Genomic DNA, 20,545 nt, shown 5'->3' on the forward strand with positions numbered 1-20,545 from the left:
GTCCCTTTCCTTCGACAAAACTGAAGCAAAATACTCATTCAGGGCTTCCCCTATCTGCTCAAACTTCACACACATGTCCCCTACCTTCTCCCTAATCATTCAGTGAATTGACTTCCCTCTTTACTATTTCCTCAGTTGGTAATTCAAAATGGTCTGATTTTTTTCAGCATAAGGCTATATCTTTCTGTATTAGAAATCTAATTGCCCAATGTCAATTATAATGTTTTCTTGAGCAAAAGCAACAGCAATTTTGTGTACTAACCTTAAGTAAAATAATAAAAATATGACATCAAGTGACACATACAGATACAAAGTTAAAGAGGGATAATGTTTACTAAAAAAGTTAATGGTGGAAGGAAAATATAGTTTTTGGGCCTTAGGGTGTCCTTGCAGCATAACCATTTTAACCTATAGTGGTTTAACAATACCTTATATCCTCAGCAGTGTCAAGTATTGCAGATCTCTTCAAGTTCAGTGTCCAGATTTTTCTCTCCACTTTATGCTCTGCAATCACAGATCCACTTCCTGTGCTCTGCCAAAAGTCGATTCCAGCAATGCAAGCTGTTTTGTGTATTTCAATCTCTTAGCTCCTTTGTTTCCTAACTTGATCAATGCAGGCATTCTTTTCAAACTCCATTATGTGAAACTTATCGCACAGGTGTAAATCAAACTAAGGGATGATGGTTCCTTTGTGTCTGACTAGTTTTTTGATAAAATGTTAAGTCCAGTTCAAACCACTTTGTTTATTCCATGTTAGTTTCACCAAACGTAGTGCAGTCAGCTGATAGCCTATTATAAGTCAACGTTTTTCTTTTCTAAATCCATTTCAGCACATGAAAGTCCCAAAGATTGCAATCAATGATCTATATAGAGTCATAGAGGTATACAGCATGGAAACAGACCCTTCGGTCCAACCCATCCATGCCAACCAGATATCCGAACCCAATCTAGTCCCACCTGCCAGCACCCAGCACATATCCCTCCAAACCCTTCCTATTCATATACCCATCCAAATGCCTCTTAAATGTTGCAATTGTACCAGCCTCCACCAGATCCTCTGGCAGCTCATTCCATACACGTACCACCCTCTGCATGAAAATGTTGCCCCTGAGGTCTCTTTTATATCTTTCCCCTCTCACCCTAAACCTATGCCCTCCTAGTTCTGGACTCCTCGACCCCAGGTAAAAGACTTTGTCTAATTATCTTATCCATGCCCCTCATAATTTTGTAAACCTCTATAAGATCACCCCTCAGCCTCCGACGATCCAGGGAAAACAACTCCAGTCTGTTCAGCCTCTCCCTATAGCTCAGATCCTCCAACCCTGGCAACATCCTTGTAAATCTTTTCTGAACCCTTTCATGTTTCGCAACATCTTTCTGATAGGAAGGAGACCAGGGCCCAGCACCGATCCTTATGGCACTCCACTGGTCACAGACGTCCAATCTGAAAAACAATCCTCCGCCACCACCCTCTGTCTTCTATCTTTGAGCCAGTTCTGTATCCAAATGGCTAGTTCTCCCTGTATTCCATGAGATCTAACTTTGCTAATCGAATGCCTTACTGAAGTCCATATAGATCTCATCTACTGCTCTGCCCTCATCAATCCACCCATTATTTTAAAGGATGAGCTAATTTCAAATCGTAGCAAGCCATGTGATGGTGGTATATTGGTAAGGATAGCTGCCTTCCAAGCAGTTGACCCAGGTTCGAATTCAGGCCATGCAGTGTTACAGTTTCTGATCCGACTTTGAAAGGAAAACCATGGAGATTTAGTGAGAATGTGGATGTTTCATTCTGTGATAAAATGGATCTATCAGGTTGCTCCATCACTAGAATATGTTAAGCATAGTTCTCATCTATGAATACCTCTGACACAAATTCCTACATTCAGAACTGAGTATGCCTGCTCTGACAGTTCATTCTAAACTTTGATTGTGAACTTTCAGCAGATTCTTCAAACAAATTGTGGTTCCTTGCTTCAATTTCTATGTTTTTGCTTTAAATTTCTATTGATGCTGGTGCTGTCCTCTAGTGGAGGCCATTAAAAATATGGATCCAATCATGGATTTTTGGATATCATACGTGAATAACACTGAGTAATATTTTTTCAATGGGAATATTCCGAGACGGCGACTACTACACTTGTCCTGATACTGTCATTTGATAAAGGCAATTATTTGTGTGCTTTTTGTCAATCCTTTTGAATTCAGGAAATTGAGCATGTGTGATCTTTGAAGGAGTTGAGAAGTGGAGTTGTTTCATTTTTAGAAATAAAAGTAATTAATTTATAGAATTTCACACAAAAATAAGATTATCTCTCAATAACTGACTACTAATGACTTTTGTTTCACTTTCAATACCAAATGAAGTCAATTTACTCATAATTTTTATTACCAAGGTTGCAAATAGTAAAGGAAAGACATAAATCAATAAATAACGAATGAATTTGTTGGGTCAAAATCCTAGAACTCCCTCCCTAACAGGTGTCCCAACAGCAATTGGATTGCAGGAACCAAAAGAGAAAATGCTGGAAAATCTCAGTAGGTCTGGCAGCATCTGTATGGAGAGAAAAGAGCTGGTGTTTCAAATCTAACTGACCCTTTCTCTCCTTACAGATGCTGCCAGACCTGCTGAGATTTTCCAGCATTTTCTCTTTTGGTTTCAGATACCATCATCAGTAATTTGCTTTTATTGGATTGCAGGGTTCCACAAAGCAATTCACCAGTTCTTTCTTAAGGGACAACTAAGGAGGGTAATAAATGCTGTCTCAGATAGTGATGCCCACTTACCATAAATAATTTTTTAAAACATGGTAACGATTACGTGATTGTCAGGTTTTGATTTGAAATTGAAGCTGGAAAGAAAGTCTGAGGAAGGGAAAGTATTGCTCTGCTTTAAGATTCTGGGGAGAGGACTGTGTACAGCAAAGGAAAATGTCCTACACACCTTGGCTTCAATTCCTCAGGAAAATCGATGAGTGTACAGGAAGTTGGATTGTGACCAGTTTATAACATGACAAAGTTCAGAGGCGTACTTACCATAGCAGTCACAATAAAATACAGAAAGGAGAGAGTATACTACTTTGAGAAAGAAAAGGTGGAACTGGAAGATTATCTTTTGTTATATATACAGTTTAATAAGTTAAACATGGGCTTTGTATATACTAGTTATTGGTTTATAAATTCGTAGTTTTCAGCAGTCTTTGAATACTCCTATGAAGTGAAGAAAAGGCCTATGTGGTGCCTTTATTTATAAATGACAACTTGGATGTTCTAGGTAAAAACAATGACTGCAGATGCTGGAAACCAGATTCTGGATCAATGGTGCTGGAAGAGCACAGCAGTTCAGGCAGCATCCAAAGTGCAGTGAAATCGACGTTTTGGGCAAAAGCCCTTCATTCCTGATGAAGGGCTTTTGCCCAAAACGTTGATTTCGCTGCACTTTGGATGCTGCCTGAACTGCTGTGCTCTTCCAGCATCACTGATCCAGAACTTGGATGTTCTGGACAGTTAGTTTCACAGAATCAGAGCATTATCAAGATGGAGAAGGAGAACATTCAGCCCATCTTTCCACACATTCGTTCACAGAAAGTTCTTAGATTAACAGTTAGAGTTGTGCTGTTGGATGACTTGGAGTGCACAGTGATTATTTAGGAACCCACATAACTTCTGAAAATACACATGTTGTCTCACCAAATTGGCTGCTTTTTTGAAAATGTTGTGAAGAGGACTGATCATGGCAGCCTGGTGGATGTCAACTCTCCTTTGATAAAGTGCTGCACAAGATGCTGTTAAACAAAGTGTGTTAATCTCTCTGTATCCATTCTATTGTATCAATTTAATATTTACACTTTCTTGATTTTAAAGCTAAAATTATTTATCATGATCAAATTGTACCCAAGATATCCAAGCTGAGTCTAAGAAATTGGGTGCTTTCAAAGTAAATACATTATTGAGGAATAATGAAAGGACTGGTGATCTTCTAAACCAATTGAACAACAATACAATATCAGATGGATCCCTTGAGACCAAAGGAGCTAATATACTGAAGAACCCTCAAAATAATATGAAAAAATTAGAGCATGAGTCAGATAAAACAATTTGAGAGTAAAGTAGAAAATAACATCTATATCTTTATGTTGAGTTCAAACAATAAGCTCCAGTAATGAAAAGCATAGTCACAATGACATTGATGCTTCAGTTGTGCCATGTTCATGTTGCTGATCATTGATAAGTTCAGAACCTCACAGATAATGAATAATTTCTGAATTCACATCAACTTCCATTCAGAAAGCATAAGTATTGGAATGATATGATAGGAGCATGAATGCAGAATGTTCTTTGTTTATTTAAATGCTTTTTGGATAGCACTTTATTGAAGGCAATTCAAGTGCACAACATTGGCCATGATGTGCCAATACTTTACAACATTTTCAAGAAGCAACCAGTTTGGTAAGACAGCACCTCTATTTCCAAATATTCTATGGGATTATGAAATAAACATTACACTTTCCAAGTAACCCCACACACGTCTCCAATCATTCATCTACGAACTGATGTGCAGGCATGATGGGCTGAAAGGCCTCCATCTATAGAGTCATAGAAACGTACAGCACAGAAACAACCCATTCAGTCCAACTTGATCATGCCAATCAAATATCCTAAATTAATCTAGACCCATATGGTGGCACTTGGCCCATATCCCTCTAAACATCTCCTACTCTAATACCCATCCAAGTACCTTTTAAATGTTGTAATTTGTATCTGCCTCCACCACTTCCTCTGGCAGCTCATTCCATACACATATCATCTTTTGCATGAAAATGTTGCCCTTTAGGTCCTTTTATATACAGTCATAGAGTAATAGAGATGTACAGCACACAAAAAGACCCTTCAGACCAACTCGTCCATGCCGACAAGATATCCCAATCTAATGTAGTCCCATTTGCCAGCACTTGGCCCATGTTAGAAACAAAATTCAATAAAATTTTGACAAGACCACCAAAGCTGGAAACAAGACAATTTATGCTACGATCTTGCAAGAAAGGACCCCAATTGCAGAGAGCAATTGAAGTAAATTAGAACTTACGTTAGTGTACAGTTATACCCTTTGAGCAGAGTGAGGTCATCTCTCCAGACTCCTAATTACCCAATCTCTCTTACTGTGCCAGACCAGCCCAGCTGTGCTCCACCCTTATTACTTCCCCCTTCCCCAGGTTGGCAACCTTCCTTTCTATAAGTGCTGACACACATTTATTTTGTCGACAATACATCCAGATCTGGTTTAACATTTTGTATCAATTTGCTGGTATATTCCATCCTCGGACATTTCATTAACTTGTATCATTTCGTATAGCTCAAGCATTTCGGCTATCTCAGCTTTTTCCTGAAAGCATAATTTTACAAAAAGAACATTTTGTTATAGTAATTACACATCAAAGTTAGTATTTAATTAATCACAATTATACACTGAAAAGTCCCTAAATACCTGCAGGGTTAATTGTTCTCTTGCTGGACCCCTTTTCTGTATGCTTTTTCTATCTCTGCAAAAACAACACTTTACCCCATTTCTAACAGCCCATATCCCTCTAAGCCCTTCTTATTCATATACCCATCCAAATGCCTTTTAAATGTTGCCATTGTACCAGCCTCCACCGCTTCCTCTGGCAGCTCATTCCATACATGCTCCACCCTCTGTGTGGAAAAAGTTGCCTCTTAGGTCTCTTTTATATCTTTACCCTCTCACCCAAACCTATGCCCTCTAGTCCTGAAGCTCCCACCCCAGGTAATCGACTTTCTTTGTTTTTCTGATCCATGCGTGGGTTTCCTCCGAGTGCTCCAGTTTCCTTCCACAGTCCAAAGATGAGCAGGTCAGGTGAATTGGCCATGCTAAATTGCCCGTAGTGTTAGGTAAGGGGTAAATGTAGGGGTATGGGTGGGTTGCGTTTCTGCGGGTCGGTGTGGACTTGTTGGGCCGAAGGGCCTGTTTCCACACTGTAGGTAATCTAATCTAATCTAATGATTTTATAGACCTCTATAAGGTCACCTCCTCAGCTTCTGATGCTCCAGGGAAAACAGCCCTAGCCTGTTCAGCCTCTCCCTAGAGCTCAAATCCTCCAACCTTGGCAACATCTTTGTAAATCTTTTCTGAACTCTTTCAACTTCCATAACATCTTTCTGAAAGAAAGGAGACCAGAATTGCATGTAATATTCCAAAAGTGGTCTTACCAAAGTCCTGTACAGCAGCAACATGACCTCCCAACTCTTATACTCAATGCTCTGACCAATAAAGGAAAGTGTACCAAACACCTCCTTCACTATCTTATGTATCTGTGACCCTACATTCAAGGGGCTGTGAATTTGCACTCCAAGATCTCTTTGTTCAGCAACACTCCCTAGGACTTTCCCGTAAAGTGTTTAAGTCCTGCTAACATTTGCTTTCCCAAAATGCAGCACCTTGCATTTATCTAAATTAACCTTCAGCTACCACTCTTCAGCCCAATGGCCTATCTGATAAAGAGACCGTTGTAATCTGAAGTAACCTTCATCGCTGTCCACTACACTTCTAACTTTGGTGTCATCTGCAAACTTAATAACTATACCTCCTATGCCCATATCCAAATCATTTATGTAAATGAAGAAAAGTAGTGAACCCAGCACCGATCCTTGTGGCATTCCACTGATCACAGACCTCCAGTCTAAAAAACAACTCTCCATCATCACCATCTGTCTTCTACCTTCAAGCCAATTCTATATCCAAATGGCTATTTCTCCCTCTATTCCATGAGATCTAACCTTAGTAACCAGTCTTCCATGGGGAACCTTGCCGAATGCCTTACTGAAGTCCATATAGATCACATCCACCATTCTGTCCACATCAATCCTCTTTGTTACTTTTTTAAAAAACTCAATCAAGTTTGGGAGACATAATTTCTCTCATTCAAAGCAATGTTGACTCTCCCTAATCAGTCCTTGCCTTTCCAAATACATGTACATCCTGTCCCTCAGGAATCACTCCAACAACTTGCCCACCACCGATGTCAGGCGACTGGTCTATAGTTCCATGGCTTATCCTTATCACCTTTCTTAAATAATGGTACCACGTTAGCCAACCTCCAGCCTTCTATCACCTCATCTGTGACTATCAATGATACAAATATCTTCCACTTTTCAACCTAATTCTATGCCCTCAAGTTCTGGACTCCCCGCCCCAGGGAAAAGACCTTGTCTATTTACCGTATCCATGTCGACTTTGTCAATTCTGTGATTCTGCTAAACTAACTGGCCTCAAACTTACAGATTGTCACTTGCTCCCTTTAAATAGAAGAAACCACATTTCATTGGAGTATTCAATGGCAGCTGCAAACTGGTTAACTACTGGTTAAGTTGTGAACTAACAGTTGGTATCTACAAAGCCTACATGGAGAGCCCACATGTCCCTCTGGAGAATATCCTGCTGCTCAGTAGGCGCGAATCATTCAGCATCTTGACTGCACCTCAGGAATCTACAGAGCCTTTCAAAGTCCCTTTGAACTCAACTTGATTTTGTTACATAAATTATGAAAACGCTTTATTACTACTGCCAAACCAATCCCTGTATCCATTGATCTTCTGCAAGATATTATACAAAATATTGTCCTCAAATGACCTGTGCCTCTCCTCTTCTGTTGGTGTACTGTTTTACTTAAAGTTGATAAAGTGACTTCTGCTTGGTTCAATTTATCAACAATGTTGGTTTAGCTTTACATGTTATAGGACAGGAGTAAGTTCACAAGTATACTTTTTTGAGGAGGAAATCAAGCACCAAGCAACTTGTAATTGCCAATGACCGAATTGAAGTAAACCCTGGTGTTGGTCTCAGTGGTTGAAGAATATGATATGGGGGAGCAAGATCTTTTATGAAAATCATTAAGAGTGAAGTTAAGGCAGATGAATAAACTTTTAAAGTCAGTCAGCAATTGTGCTATCAAATCTAAACATACATTTCTGGATAACAATAAGCAGAGAATGCTGTAAGTAAAATAATCTGCACCTAAATTGAAATTAATTTCATTGATTTTGACAGTTTCAGCTAAAATCTGGGCTGATCCAATCTGCAGTTGCAGTACTCGACTCTCAGTTCATTTCTTAATGTTTTAATACAATATGGTACACATTATGTCTGACCAGTGAAAGACAAATAACTCTTTCAAATGGTGATGACAAAGTGCTTCTCTTACTGGAGCATATGGGCAGAATTAGAAACTGTGTTCAATTCAGACTACTTGAGATGTGATACAGTCTAAACGACAGCCTTTCCTCTCAGCTCAGCGAACTGGAAATCTAACAATAAGCATTTTTTGTTTGCTATTTGCTTTTAGGTAAACTTCTAAACATTGTGGCTCCTCTCTTTCGCCTTGGGCCCCAAACAGCAGGTAAGCATTGAATTTCTAATCCTGCTCATCCCATAACTGTTGGCTCCGATTAGTCTCCATGGGTGGGGAGCAGTTTCACTGGACAGATTTATTTTTCACCGTGCCACGTCACTGAGGTTGCCTTGTTTTAAGTGTAAGCAATAAAGCAATGCATGGCTGCAAATCCTGAATACCATTTCTGAATAAAAAGCAAGGAAATAAAAAACAAATCATGTGGCTTAATTTTCCACCCTTTTACCCTCCCCCGCAAACTTTCTACATGCTACACCAGACTAGCTTTCTGTTTTTAAAGGTGATGCTGCCCTTGGGGAAATATATTGGATCCCAATGGCTTAGTGAATAAATGGATTGGTTGGATCAAACTTAGATAGATACTTGTGCACCCACTCACCAGAACATCCCAGGTTTGGTCAGAGCCTTGCTTGGTCAAGCAATCTCAACTGGGACAGTAATAACAGGGCTGCCAGCACTAATCCCAGCAACCCCAACTGGTGGACAGTCAAACTGATTATTCATTTACCTGGAATAGAAAGTGTGCAATTGGGGAAATTTGAATAACTATAGAATCAACGTGCTATGACATTCCCGTGACTCACTAGTAAGGCTTGCACATGGACAATCACTAATGAGACAAGGTCACAGCAATGGCTGATGGTGCTTAGGCTCAGTTGGGAACAGACTCATTTTTCAGTTCAAAGATTGCTGGCTCAACGTCTCTTTCAGAGCCCTGAGTACAGAATTAGGCTGGCTCTCTAGTAAAATACTGAAAAAGCAGTTTTCTGTCTGGACAAAGAAGATGCCGCTATTCAAAAAGCAAGAGAGTTATCTTGATGTGCTGGCCAATACTTATCCTTTAAAAATAAAGATGATGTGATGATTTTCTGTTTGCAGCTTTTGAGACCTGTGCAGCAATCAGCTGCCGCATCACGACATTAGAACAGTGGTCTGTGAAGGTCTTTAGGGCATCCTGAAGTGATGAAAAGCACTTACATAAATACTTTAGTCCAGTTGGGGAGATGAGAGAAAATGAGTAACCCTGCGAGCAGGAAATTCAAGAAGTAAACAGTTACATGTGGGGAAAGAGCATTGAAACTCAATGTTATAAAAACACATGGGTTACTAACACATGAACAGTGAACTCACGATACTCATCTGTTTATTTTCAATATTTCACCATCTCTAACATTAAGTGCAAAGAGGAATTCTGAAATAATGCGGCAAGAACTTGCATACTATTTACCCCACAGTGTAACTTTAGTGTCCACTGTGATACTTGTACATGAAACTATTGTAATGTTTAGCTGTCAGACAGCAGGCATATCTGCGTACCCTCAAGAAAAGGCGTTGCCAAGATGAAAAACACATTGTAACACATGCTTATGGTTTAGTTTGAGTGGAATTTAAGAACTTGGCAGTCAGAGGCTTTTATGATACGTAATTATCGGATATTGATGAGGTGGCCTAAGGACATATGATTTCATTTGTTCAAAGTGTATACACTTGATTTCAGTTAGCCTTTTGGATCCAGTTGACCTGAGTCTGTTTTTTATTTTCCTAGTAAATGGTTCCTATTATTAAGGTAACTGTTAAAATGGCAGACAGTCTGCTTCCTGACAACTGATCTAAGTATGTGCTACTATAGAAACGGACAGTCCCATAAAAGCAAACTTCCTACTCCGCCACACACAATCCTAATGAAGCACATGATTGCTGCGGTTGTAAAACATTTGCTTTATTGAGCACAACAATGAAAGTGAAATAAAATGCAAGATGTTAATAAATATGTCCAGTTTCCAAGCATTTAATTCTGTCCTTATATATTTAATCCTTTTCAATTGTTGTGGTAACAAAATATCATGCCAGATATCGTGAACTTATCAGACAAAATGCAATCAGGCTATTTTGTTTATTAGCAGACAGATAAAACTTCCACCTTCTGATAAAATTATTGATTAACAAATGTGTCAGAAATGTCTTTTAAAATATATGTTTAAAAACACACAAAATTACATAGTGCTCCTGTTTATCATTTGTGGGAATTTCATAGAATAGGCAATGAAACAGAAGTGCACAGATGATTCTCAGCAGTTTGTCAGATGTAGCAGGATGTATTAGAAAATGTGTGACTATCTATTTGCTGCACATGAACAGGCCATTCGCCTCAAAGCTGTATGGTGGTGTCGTCATTCACATAATTCACTTCCAACCACTCTTCACTTAATCATATACTTTTACCGAGAAAGCTACATTGATTAGTATGTGAAATAACTCCATGAAGGCTGGTATCCAATCACCAAATTACCCTTTTACTTGCACATGCAGAGGACAAGACACTTACACAGCCAGCTCAGAGCCAGCTCTTAGAATGAGCAGAATCCCTAACAATCTGATTATATCTGTCAGCCAGGGGTCCCTGATTGGACTAGGTTAACTGCCTCAATCAGGGAACTCATATTCTATGAGGTCCACCTGGCTGACCTTGTTATAGTCACTATAGTATGTACTTTGGATATTAACTGTCTTGTATTGGTTTTCTAATTAGGGCCAGAAACTGGAGGTTAGCTAACGTGGTGCCACTGTTTAAGAAAGGTGGTAAGGACAAGCCAGGGAACTATAGACCTGTGAGCCTGATGTCGGTGATGGGCAAGTTGTTGGAGGGAATCCTGAGGGACAGGATGGATATGTATTTGGAAAGGCAAGGACTGATTCAAGATAGTCAACATGGCTTTGTGTGTGGGGAGTCATGTCTCACAAACTTGATTAAGTTTTTTGAAGAAGTAACAAAAAGGATTGATGAGGGCAGAGAGGTAGATGTGATCTATATGGACTTCTGTAAGGCGTTCACCAAGGTTCCTCATGGGAGACTGGTGAGCAAGGTTAGATGTCATGGAATACAGGGAGAACTCCCCATTTGGATACAGAACAGGCTCAAAGGTAAAAGGCAGAGGGGGGTGGTGGAGGGTTGTTTTTCAGACTAGAGGCCTGTGATCAGTGGAGTGCCACAAAGGTCAGTGCTGGGTCCACTACTTTTCATCATGTATATAAATGATTTGAATGTGAGCATAAGAGGTATAGTTAGTAAGTTTGTTGATGACACCATAATTGGAGGTGTAGTGGACAGCGAAGAAGGTTACTTTAGATTACAACGGGATCTTGGTCAGATGGTCCAATGGGCTGAGAAGTGGCAGATGGAGTTTAATTTAGATAAATGGGAGTTGCTGCATTATGGGAAAGCAAATCTTAGCAGAACTTATACACTTAATGGTAAGGTCCTAGGGAGTGTTGTTGAACAAAGAGACCTTGGACTGCTGGCTCATAGCTCCTTGAAATTGGAGTTGCAGGTAGATAGGATAGTGAAGAAGGCGTTTGGTATGCTTTCCTTTATTGGTCAGAGCATTGAGTATATGAGTTGGGAGGTCATGTTGCGGCTGTACAGGACATTGGTTAGGCCACTGTTGGAATGTTGCATGCAATTCTGGTCTCCTTCCTATCAGAAAGATGTTATGAAAGTTGAAAGGGTTCAGAAAAGATTTACAAGAATGTTGCCAGGGTTGGAGGATTTGAGCTATGGGGAGAGGCTGAACAGGCTGGGGCTATTTTCCCTGGAACGTTGGAGGCTGAGGGTTGACCTTATAAAGGTTTACAAAATCATGAGGGGCATGGATAGGATAAATAGACAAAGTCTTTTACCTGAGGTCAGGGAGTCTAGAACTAGAGAGCATAGGTTTAGGGTAAGAGGAGAAAAATATAAAAGAGACCTATGAGGCAACTTTTTCACTCAGAGGGTGGTACATGTATGGAATGAGCTGTCAGAGGAAGTGGTGAATGCTGGTACAATTGCAACATTTAAAAGACATCTGGATGGATATTTGAATAGGAAGGGTTTGGAGGGATATGGGCCAGGTGCTGCCAGGTGGGACTAGATTGGGTTGGAATATCTGGTCGGCATGGACGGGTTGGACTCAAGGGTCTGTTCCCATACTGTACATCTCTCTGATTCTATGGCTCTATGAATAAGGAAATCTGACCAATCCCACATGCATTAGATTTTAATGATGTATTTGCCTATTCACCTAAATGGGACTTCAAAGTGCAGCACAGTCTGCTGTCATCATACATTCCAACTACGTCACAAGAGTTGGAAGCCGGAACTCATTTCTCCTTGTCTGTTCCCTTTCACGCTCAGGCTTAGTGTTCTTCTTCCAGCTGAGATTCTATTGATGGATTTCAAAATGTATTACTATCATTCTGTGTTACCTGTTAGTTTGTAAGGTGTTTAATGTAATTGATCATTGTTTCATTGATCAATGAGAAGCCATTTCTAAAAGAGATTGAATTGATCAATAGACTCATAGAACTTTATTTTGTGTCATCTCAACACAAATCCTGAAGACTGTCCGTGATAAATACCCAGTAAGTTGGCATGGAAGATATAAGAACAAAGACTGTTCATTGGCATAAGTTGGCACAAAAGGCTATAAATGACCAGGGCATTTATTAGAAGACAATAAGTTGGCATGGAACTTATAAGGGCCAAGGGTTAGTGGGAAAACAGGAATTTTTGTCATGGAGATGGGTATATGAGGAGCCATGGTGTGGTTAGAGTGACACAGGTTGACATGCAGAGTCCATCTGCCATGGCAAAGGCCTCCAAGCCTTCCATTTCTTCCTCTCCTGCTGTCCCAACCAGTACCCCTCCACCAATACACTCATTCAATTGGCAGAACTGATCCTCACACTCAACAACTTCTCATTCAAATTCTCCCACTTCCTTCAGACCAAAGCCGTAGCCATGGGCACCCACATGGACCCCAGCTATGCCTGTCTCTTCATTGGGTACATGGAAGAGTCCATCTTCCACAGTTATACTGGCACCATACACACCTTTTCCTCTGTTACACTGATGACAGTATTTTCACCACCTTTTGCTCCCATGAGGATGTTAAACAGTTCATCAACTTCACGACTACTTTCCACCCTGACCTTAAGTTCACCTGGACCATCTCAGACACCTCCCTTCCTTTCCTGGACCTCTCCGTCTCCATCTCTGGCAACCGACTCAATACGGACATCTATTTCAATACCACCAATTCCCATAGCTACTTGGAGTACACCTCCTCCCATCTCCCCCCTGTAAAAGCACAATCTGCTAATCCCAATTCCTCTGCCTTTGCCATATCTGCTCCCAGGTTGAGCAATTCCACTCCCAGACATCCCAGTTGGCCTCCTATTTCAAGGACTGCAATTTCCCCTCCCACATGGTCAACAATGTTCTCCAGCACATCTATTCCACTCACTGCACTTCTGCACTGGAACTTCACCCCTCCAACCACGACAAGAATACAACTCCCCTGGTCCTCACTTTCCACCCCACCAATCTCCACATACAGCGCATTATCCTCCACCATTTCCACCACCTGAGATATATTTCCTTCGCCACCCCATCTGTATTCTGCAGAAATAATTTCCTCCGTGATTCCCTTGTTATGTCTACAACCCCTACCAACCCACCTTCACTCCCGGCACCTTTCCTGGCTGCTGCAAAAGGTGTAAAACCTGCGCCCACCCTTACCCCATCACCTCCATCCAAGGCCACAAAGGATCCTTCCACATCCAGCAGAGATTTTCCTGCACATCCAAATACTTCATCTACTCTGTCCGTTGCTCTCAATGTGGTCTCCTCTACACTGGAGAGACAAGATGCCAACTCATAGAACATATCAGGGAACATTTCTGAGACACATGCACCAAACAACCCTACTGTCCTATGGCTGATCACTTCAACTCCCCCTTCCACCCTGCCAAGGACATGCAAGTCCTAGACCTCCTCCACTGTCAAATCCAAGCCACCTGATGTCTGGAGGAAGAATGCGTCTTCTTCTGCCTTGGGACCCTCCAACCACATGGCATCACTGTCGACTTTACCAGTTTCCTAATTTGCCCACCCCCACCTCCCAGATCCAACCCTCCAACCCGGTACCGCCCTCTTGAACTACCCACCTCTCCATCTTCCTTCCCATCTATCCACGCCACCCTCCCCTCCGACCGATCACTATCACCCCCCTCCTGATCTACCTATCACATTCCCAACCACTTTCCTCCAAGCCCCACCGTACTATTTATCTCTCAGCCCCCTTTTCCTCTCCCAATGAAGGTCTTATGCCTGAAACATCAATTGTCCTGCTCTTTGCATGCTACATAACCTGCTGTGCTTTTCCAGTGCCACACTTTTCAACACAGAATTTGGGGACCATTGTGTGGTGTGGGTGTGAGGTGGAATGGATTTACATGGATGGGAAAGGAGGTGTATTGTGGGAGGGTGAGGTATTCTGAAAGGCTTCTAATCTTGTTCTTTTTTAGTGCTGGAACTAAAGAGCATTGAAGCCAGCTTTTCGCAAAACCAGCCTCTATACCTAGGCCTGGGTGGTCCCAATTGGAGACCCATTCTCACTCCTTCTGCCTGCACCCCATTCCCACACCAAAAGAGAAACATTTACTGGCATCCACAGCACGTTCACAAAAGTCAGGGTCATGGTAGAAATTTTCCCAACTCTGCACCCCCAAATCAGCAATGGAAAGTCATGTTCCAGTCTTTGAAAGAAACATTAGGATTGATGATCAATTACTTGATTGAAGATTTAAATGCTAATGTGCATTTTAATGAAGGAGGGGAGGAAGAAAGGCTTAGTGAGGGAGTTCTAGGCTTAGGGTGATATTTAATATTATTTTTTATATTTCCAGGATGTTGAGTGTTTCTAAATCCTATACTTGTGGTGATTTTATTGTGTGTTTTACATACAGTTCTATCGTTTGGCATCTTCTATTCAACTAATAAGTGATATTAGCCTCTTGTCACACATTTCCTAGTGACAAAAGCTATCACTGTGCCAAAAAGCTTAATTTCCCACCAAGCACTGCTTGTAAATTAATTGCATTCTGTGATTATTCACAATCCAAAGGTATTAATGAGTGTTGCAAACATGTTTGAATCAGAACCAGAAAAATAGTCAACTGAACTGTTTTAAGTTGGCAATTATTATTTATGAAGATGAATTCAGGTTGATTTTTTATTCATGATCTGGATTCGCAAACTCACAAAGTTCATACTTGTGTAAGATCCAAACTGCACGTCTTTTAAAGTGATATTGACAATCCAAACACTGCTCGCTATTCTGAATGGTTATGACAGGGACCTGCCAGCTGAGAATAGGTGAAAGGCCGCCTGTGCCATTTTTGGGAAGGTTCATTAAAATTAACTGCCAGTTAGGCATTAACCTGGGAAGCAAAGGACCTTTGTTGAGCTGAAGGGCTCCAGGGTCTGAAATCCCATCCTCCCAAGAGAGAGCAACCAAATCAGTGTCTGGCTGCTCTTCATTCTATGGAAACATGCCCCACAGCCACCTCCATGAGAAGCTGTGACTATTGCTGGAATTACACCCATCCAAAGCCCATGGTCACTGAGGGACCCAGGGCCACAGTTGCTCTCATTAGCCTCCCCCCATTCTAACTATGAAGTCCTTCGAACAAAAAACATCCTTCCCCACAAGCAAACCCCTGTAATCTTTACTTCTCAACCCACCTGCAGGTTACCTCAGTTGAATAAATTCCAACAAGCGGTGCCATGAAACCCTTAAGTGGGTATTTATTGCTGTGTGATGGATGATCTACTAACCATGTTGGGGGAAAGGCAGGAAGGCAGCAGGGTTCTGATCCACCATCCTCCCATCTGAAAGACTGACACCTGACCTACAGGAGACAGCATTAAATTCCACCCTGATATCTGCCCAGAGTGTTCATTAAGACCAGCTCACTTAATAAAATAAAAAACTTATTTTCTTAATAATTTAATCAACTTCCACTCAGTTCTCAGTATCATATCATGCTGGTTTTGTGCTGTAGATTGTAATTATTAAGATTTATTAATAGAAGACAGTAAAAGGCCTACAGCTCAAGAAGTAGGGCACAGAAACCATTCTAACTGGTTTTGTTCATTTCATCTCCATCACTTGAAGGTACTTGAATAATAAATTAGATTTATCTTCAAAGAGCTGCCCTTTAAGAGTGGCGCGATAAAACATATATGAGAAAGCAATGAATTTGCCAGCCAGAATGTGTCATATCGAATATCAAAGCTACTCTGGTTAGTACTGAATTCATGCTGTTCAATAACCTGCAGTTTAGCCTCTTTAACGCAATTACGGAGTAAGGATTCTTACATTGGTGACCAGTAATTTAATTCATACAAAACCTTCATGGAGTTGTAAGATCATCAGGCTATAAGTTTAAAGAAATTTTCAAAGCAAAATGAATAAACATTTGATTGAGGGTCTTGAAAGTGTTTAGTTTAGGGCCAATAAATTTTTTTTGTCTAAGAATGGCATACGATAGAATGCATTTTAATTTTACGAAGTCTGTGGGCATTTTTATGGTGAACAATAACCTTGTGATTGCTGAGTTTTCATTTTGGCATTACTGTAGAATACAAAATGTCATCTTGGAGAGAAATAGTCATCTAGGCCTCCTCTAAGTGAAACCCAAAGCCTCCTCAGGGATATAGGCAAATAAAATCAGGCCATGTATAGGACATAAAAACTCTGGGCGAAGCAGTAATGTCAGAATCCTGTGGGAGAGAAATGTTACCCCGTACTTCCCTGGGAAGGGAAACCACAATCTCAGGGAATAGCTCCAGACATGGTCAAAAAAGGAATCAACTAGCTTTATAGAAAAAAACATGTTCCAATTAAAGGGAGCTGAAGAATATTCCTTTAAGGGGATGGTGTCTTCAGCACAGACTGGTGAGCTGTTTGTCAAAAGCAGGGTTTGCTTTGCTACTTGTCCCAATTAAATACATCTCCTGCAGTGAGAGCCTAATTAAAATATTCAAATAAGGAGCAGTTGTCAAGATCAGTAATAAAATTTTCTTAGTAATCAGTGTGTCACCGCTACTGCCTCAATCTGTCCACAAACCATTGATGATACAGGTCAAAAGACTATTAAATTATGACATAAAGTGATATATGCCTGCCCTCGTTTAAGGTGTTAGGATGTTGGCTGTTATTTTTGTCTTGATTTATGAGCACTTGGAATTTAAATGTGCTTGTAGTGACTATATAAAGATTTTAGAAAAATTAAGGGGCTCTGGCTAGAAGAAGAGAAACCAGACCGAGAGGAAATTTAGCCACAGAACAGACTGAAGAAGATATGATGGCAAGAATCCGTAACATCTTAACAGAGTTCATTCGTGGCCTGATTTTAAATCTGTGTAAGTAGGTGGGTTTTGGCTAAGTTACAGATGTTACCGGTTCGGTCCAGTGCAGTGTACCTGTGTCTCTTATTATAGACTGTACTTTTTAAGCAAGGCTGGTACAGTGTTGCCCTGCCTTGCATATCTACCTGCAACTACCCCACTGTTATACCTGTTCAATTAATGCCTCTGTACTTGTTCACTTGCAGCTCTTTTCAGGCTGTGAGAGAGGATCAGTAATGTCAATTAGTCTTTAGCCCATTGGAATCCTCAGTTAAGGACTTTGTTGCCTACATATATTTGGCAGCTTCTTTCAATGCACACCAAAGTAAATATTCCATATGAACGTAGTTTGTACAGGTGCTTCTATATGTTGTGTAATGGGAACAATATAAGGAGGTGTCTTTGAAAGAGGAACTTGAGTAAGAGGAGGTAGAGGGTAAAAATTTGAAGGTTTTCACCCCAGCTTCTTAAGGCTCCTGTTTTAATTTTTTGGCAAATACAAAGCACTTTAGCTGAAGAGATTCTGCCTCTCCGTTGATTTAAGAATTTATTAAATAATGTCATTCTGCTGTATATAACGTATGTTTCCGATATCAACGAACTAGTGATTTTAGCTTCCTGTTGTCAGTGTATGGAAACTAATTTCACTTGCATTTGCTATGCATGTATCAGGTATGTAATCTATTGAAAATCTAACACAATGGTCCAAGTGCCTATGTCTGGCAGTTGCTCCCAGTCTACTTCTTGTAATATAAGTACATCATAAAAATGTTTTCTTTAAAGGTCTGAAAAGAACGAGACATTCAGTTTGTCTCTCTAGATATTACAATACAATTCCATTAAATTGTATTATTGCAGATGTTTTCAGTATAATCCTGGTTTGTCAGTCACTATACTACTAACTTGGGACAACATCCTTTATTATTACAATGCCCTAAACAAGTAGTCTAAATATCTGCAAGGCTTTGAATATCCAAGATGATTAATACTTCTATGTAATGGTATCCAGACTGTTTTTCAAGTGGTATTGATGAAATTACATCACACACAAAATCTGGACAAGAATTATCCCATTAAAGTGCACCATAAAAACTCAATAGGGAAAACGTTGCTCAGGGGCACTGTGAAAGAACACATGTCACTACTGTGATTTTCTATTACAATTATAACAAGGTACTTGAACAAATTGGTTGCATGTGTATTTCTCAATACAATAAGACCGTAAGACCATAAGACATAGGAGTGGAAGTAAGGCCATTCGGCCCATCAAGTCCACTCCGCCATTCAATCATGGCTGATGGGCATTTCAACTCCACTTACCCGCATTCTCCCGTAGCCCTTAATTCCTCGAGACATCAAGAATCTATTAATCTCTGCCTTGAAGACATTTAGCGTCCCAGCCTCCACTGCACTCTGCAGCAATGAATTCCACAGGCCCACCACTCTCTGGCTGAAGAAATGTCTCCGCATTTCTGTTCTGAATCTCTATTTTTAAGGCTGTGTCCACGGGTCCTAGTCTCCTCGCCTAACGGAAAAAATTTCCTAGTGTCCACCCTTTCCAAGCCATGTATTATCTTGTAAGCTTCTATTAAGTCTCTCCTTAATCTTCTAAACTCCAATGAATACAATCCTAGGATCCTCAGCCATTCCTCATATGTTAGACCAACCATTCCAGGGATCATCCGTGTGAATCTCCGCTGGACATGTTCCAGTGCCAGTATGTCCTTCCTGAGATGTGGGGACCAAAACTGGACACAGTACTCCAAATGGGGCCTAACCAGAGCTTTATAAAGTCTCCGTAGCACAACGGTGCTTTTATATTCCAACCCTCTTGAGATAAGTGACAACATTGCATTTGCTTTCTTAATCACGGACTCAACCTGCATGCAGGTCATCAAAAAGAATAAGGACCAAGTTGCATTCTAACTATTAGCTGAGTAGCATTATTTTATTAATCTACTGTTAATTATCTATGAGTCATAAGGCTATGTAGTGAGTTTGAACTAAGTAGTAGTTGTAATAAACTTAATACTGTTAATACTAAGGAATGAAGAATGGTGCTGCTGTGATCAGTTTGTTATTGATTCCTATTTCCTCGATCTATGTTAGGTCACTAAAGTATTAATAAGATGGGAGTATGTAGTCATTCTGAAATGTTCCTGGATTCCTTTGAGAACAAGTGGAAACTATTGAGTCATTTAATTGTTAAAAGCACAGACTTCAACACAGCTTGAAAATGTTGAAAAAATCCACAAGATCTCTTGATGAATTAATTAGATATATTATTCACACTTGCAGGCTTAGAAATATCACTTAACATCCAATGAACATGTTATTTTTACTTATCCATTTTCTGCATTCTGTATCACCTTCGCTTCAGTCAAAACATACCTTGAATCATTTCCTTTCTCATTACTGAATCTCTTTCTTGGCTTTCTCCCATTATAACCTTTTCTTTATGACAAAGTATGCTTATTAAAGAGCTCATGTTTGCTTATATATTATTTTGTCCTTCATCAAACTCCACACCTTTCTATTAACACCATCCCACATGGGCTCAGCCCACATTTTTAAAAAATCCTTAAATACCTTTAGTTACATGTTATTGCATGGGAAACTGGATATCCATATTGTTGAAACTTATTGCCTCAAACATCTGTTTCTACTCTTGCTGCTGTCTTCCCTCCTTTGACCTCAATCCAACTCAGTGTCTGCATACACATTACAGGCTGCACTGCTATGGGAGAAATGCACTGAATACCAGAACTGCACTCTCTAACCATATCCTGAGGCTAAGGGGTGACCTTATAGAGGTTTACACAATTATATGGGGCATAGATAGGGTAAATAGACAAAGTCTTTTCCCTGGGGTTGGGGAGTCCAG

At 40.3% G+C, this 20,545-nt stretch overlaps 1 protein-coding gene across 10 annotated transcripts in view; it reads left to right on the forward strand.

The window, feature by feature from the left end:
- The window catches only part of tncb (tenascin Cb), a 438,107-nt gene that overhangs the window by 133,134 nt on the left and 284,428 nt on the right, over positions 1-20,545 (forward strand). For all 10 annotated transcript variants that reach the window (XM_060841310.1, XM_060841314.1, XM_060841315.1 and 7 more), the window contains one exon: positions 8,361-8,414. The gene's annotated coding sequence lies outside the window, so the exon portion shown is untranslated. The remainder of the gene's footprint in view (positions 1-8,360; positions 8,415-20,545) is intronic.

Source organism: Hemiscyllium ocellatum, chromosome 21, assembly GCF_020745735.1.
Source record: "Hemiscyllium ocellatum isolate sHemOce1 chromosome 21, sHemOce1.pat.X.cur, whole genome shotgun sequence".
NCBI classification, from domain to species: Eukaryota; Metazoa; Chordata; class Chondrichthyes; order Orectolobiformes; family Hemiscylliidae; genus Hemiscyllium; species Hemiscyllium ocellatum.